Raw genomic sequence first — 4566 nt, forward strand, 5'->3', positions numbered from 1 at the left:
TGTATGGGTTTCTATGGTGTCTTTACTATTGTAATTTATTTCATGTGTCATTGTAATCAAACCATTTGAATGGTGTGCTTTTATTTGTGTTAAAATATTTAAAAAAAAATAGTTGCATAGTGGAGCATATGGGCTCACTATAGTTGTTTTAAGTTTAGATATGTTTTTAAGGAAGTCAACCAATGGTATATTCAAGGTGATTTACAAATAATTTCAAAATCATTTTCGATTTAGATTTTCAATGTGGGTAACATTAAATTAATTTACAAGTGTAATTGGTCCTTATATTAACATTTAAGCTTTTGAAAGTTCAATTTCATTTTAGATTAAGTTTATTTTAAGTTGGTTCCTTATGCATAGTTTCAATATTAACTCTCAATTTTAGCTTTGGAACTAATATCTAATTTTGTGATTTTAAATCAAATAAGTAGATACTAAGAGTCAAAGCCTTGAATATTGGACAAGACTGATCATACTTCAATGAACTACTAAAACTCTTAGAAGTATGTGACCCTTAGAAGTATGTAAATGATATTCAACTTTCAATTAGATAGAACGTAAAATATAAAACCAAAGTTAGTAAACTAACTAAGATATCCTAAATTCCCTTAGTGGGATTATATTCTATTTACTCTCTTGATCCTCAATTGAATTTTACTTACTCTTTTTGTTAAATTTGATTTTCATGCTTTTATGTTGCATGTTTCATAAACTTTCAAAAGATTCATTGGAGTTGAAAAAACAAAAGAAGTGATTGTGCAAGTGCACCTTCAACCTTTTGGAAAGTCTCTTCTATTTTTTATTAATAATTCAAATTTCTCTCTCTAGAAAAACCTAAATTCAAAAATCCCTAATGCAATGCAAGTTGATAGTGGGAGATAACCTTAGGTTTTAGCTTCAATTTCAGCCTTCACCACTTTGGATGCTAATTAGACCCATTTTGAAGCTCCTTCCTAACTCTACGTGGATTGTCAATTTGGGCCATATTTTGAAGGTTCCATGGTAGTGACAGAAGGTGGGGGGAGGCACAACCCACTCCTATTGCAACATTTTAACTAGGGATTCAAGCTCAAGAAATAGGCATAAAAAATTTAGAGTGTATCATCAATCATCTCCCCAAGGATGTTCCTGTGGGGAACTAGCCATCAATGCAACCCACAAACTCACCACTACTAGGGAATTTCTAGCAAAATTTTTCGCATAATAGATGTTTTTCCAAAGTAGTGAAAAACCCTAATATGAAGTCTTCTTAAATAAAATTGAGAGATTCATCTATCACATGCAATATCATGCATTGATTTGTAAATTTATTAGGATTTGTCTCACGGAGAGGGACCTAGTTGCATGGATCAAGAAACAATGGAAAACCAAAGGGAAGATAGACCTAGAGTTGGGTGCCATGGGTTTCTTCATAGTTATAATTGCCAATCTGGAATATTGTACAAGGTTTTCTGAAAATGGACCCTACTTCTAAAACAAGATTGGACTATTCATGAGGTTATGGACCCCGAGGTATATCTCGGAGAAGGAGGAATACCCAAAAACACTAGTGTGGGTACAATTGTACTCCTTCCCAAAAGAATAATAGGAGGAAAGTATCCTGGAAGGCATATAAACTCCATAGGATCCTTTGTGAAAGTCTTAGAAGTAATAAAGCGAGGTTAGTACACTGCATATGCCTAAATGTGTTTACATGAATATCTTAGAGCCTCTACCAAGATTAATAGAAATTTCCTATCTAGAATGGGACATCATACAAAGCTTTCTTGAAGATTGTCCTCTGATGTAGAATTCCCCTCAATTAAATCACATGCCACAGTAGGAGAAAGATGGTTTTCAATCAGTCAACAATTGACAAAGGAACCAAAGAAACCTTACAGCAACCAAGGAAGATCCCTTTTAGTCCAAAAAAAAAGTGAAACTCTATCAGATCCACTGGAAGTAGAGGAAACGTAGAAACCTAGAAGGAGATCCCTTAAATCGAGTAGGAAGAGATGACAAATGCAGACAAACTAGGATAATCCAGTGATGCAGAGGATATGGACATAGAAGAAATAGATTTATGCTCCATGTTGAACGTGTGGTAAGGTAAGGACCCACACCCTATCCCAAAAAAATAAATGAATTTACTTCATCAACCATACTTAAAAGTAAGAACAAAATCCCCTCTTATCAAGAGGAATTTTTTCCTCATCCTCTTGAAGGTGCACTCCTTCTCCTTCAAAGAACCTTCAAAGTCTCTCTAAGATGGGAGAAGAAGGGTTGGAAAAGCCACAAGTATTTAAACAAATAAGTTGGAGACTTTTTGGCCAAGTCTGGCAAGGCACAGTTGATCTTGGAGGTGTTTATGTCCACCCATCAAGCTTCAAAATGAAAATATTCTCTTGAAACATCAAAGGCCTTAATTTTCCAGGCAAACAAAGGCATCTAAAAAAATGCAATGCAAGTCGATATATTTATATTTGTATTTCATTGATCATTTTTATTTCCAAAACTAAAATACTTATATTTATATTCATTTCATTTCACATACTAATCACCTTAAATACTCCCTAGGAATGAAGGCTTACCTACCTTGTGATAAGATGTATGGCATTTATATCAACCTTGCTCAATGGAATAAATATGTAGCTAAGGCAAGGAGAATATTGGAGGGAGTACGGGACCACATTATCACTAATATCCATGGGTAAGAAACTCCTTATGCAATGTGGCAGGAACTGAAAGATTTGTTCCAGAACAGTAGTGACCACCCCAAGCCCATGCTCAAGGATAAACTTTGAAATATCAAGATGCAGAAGAATGACATTATTCCGTAGTACCTGAGCAGGTTCACACAGGTTCATGATGAGCTTGCAAGAGTTGGTGTTATTGTTTCAGATGATGATTTGGTAAGCCTAGCCCTTCTGGGCCTTCCTAAGAGTTGGCATAGATACCAAGATTCAATGAACAGGAGGGATAAATTACCGAATTGGGAACACTTATGGTTTGATTTCATACAGGAGGAACTAAGGAGAAATACTAGAGATGGGACTTAATCCAAGGGCAAGGATGAAGAAAAATTTACATTGGATGGAAAGGAAAAGAAGAGAAAAGGGAAGAAATCTTAAACAAAACCAGAATCCAATCAAGAGGGCGAGAAGAAAGATTTGTCCAAAATTAAATGCTTCCATTTTCATGAATTCGAGCATTATGCCATGTAGTCTCCACACAAAAAGGAAAACAAGAAGACCTTTGGAGAAATAGATGAAGCATTAGCTTCACAGTTTGAGCTTGACTTTACCCTTATTGCATGCATGGCCAACACAGTGATGGGGAGTGTGTGGTACTTGGACTATGGTGCCTCGTTCCACATGACATGGTGTAGAGACTTTTTTAGTGACCTGGAGGAGAAATATCTGCATATGAAAATCGAGATGGGGAACGATGCAAGATATAGCGTGATCAAGATTGGTACAGTCACCTTTAAAAGGGAGTCAGGTTCCCCCCTCAGGCTCAAGGATGTCATGTTTGTTCAGGGCCTAAAAAAATATCATCTTTGTTTTATTTTTAGAAGACTTTGGTTCTGATGTGATCTTCAGCAAAGGAAAAGAATTCCTGAGACACATAGCCACGAGATAGGTGAAGCAAATCGGGGTTTGTGTGAAGAACCTGTAAAAGCTAGATGTGGAAGGTTGTGTTGCATTAATCACAAAGACTGAGAAAGTGTAGGGCCAAACTATTGGTGAACTTTGGCATATAAGACTTGGTCATTTGCATCATGGTGCATTGAATATTATGCAACAAATAACCATATACCTACACAAAGGATCACTTGAGCATCAAGATGCATGCAAATGATGTACCTTGGGGAACTACACAAAATCCACATTCCATGCTCAGGACAACAAAGAACATCCAGTCTTGAAAAGAATCCACTCTAATGTTTGTGGACCTTTCTTGATAGCCTCCACTATAAGACACAAATATTTTTTCCTTTTTATTAATGACTTCTCACAAAAGTTTTGGATCTTCTTCATGCAAAAGAAAGATGAGATATTCTCCAAGTTCATAGAATTCAAGGCAATGGTTGAGAAAGAAATTGACAAGAAGGTGAAGGCTCTCAGGAGTAATAATGGAGGTGAGTACGTGTCGAATGAATTTAAAAAAATATATATGCAAAAGAAGGCATTCGATGAGAGTTGACAGCACCTCACAACCCAGAGCATAATGGGGTGGCTGAGAGAAAGCATCATGCATTCTGGGAGCAGCGAGGGAAATGTTGCATGACCAAGGCCTACCCCTGCATTTGTGGATTGAAGCATGCAACACAACCATTTATTTTCAGAATCGAAGTCCTCATCGGATTTTGGGCATGATTACTCTCGAGGAGGATTTCTTGAGAAGAAAGTCAGATGTGTTGCATTTCGATTTTTAGGGCCTCTCTGTACTACCATGTCTCCAAAAAATCAAGGAAGAAGCTTGAGCCGACAATGGAATTGGGGTTATTTTTGGGTTACACAAAAACTCCCCACAACTACCATGTATGCTTTTGATCCCTCAAAATGACAGTTGTGTGAAGGGATG

This window comes from Pinus tabuliformis, chromosome 7 (assembly GCF_031772625.1).
Source record: "Pinus tabuliformis cultivar Carrire ecotype Pingquan chromosome 7, CPIR1, whole genome shotgun sequence".
NCBI lineage: Eukaryota > Viridiplantae > Streptophyta > Pinopsida > Pinales > Pinaceae > Pinus > Pinus tabuliformis.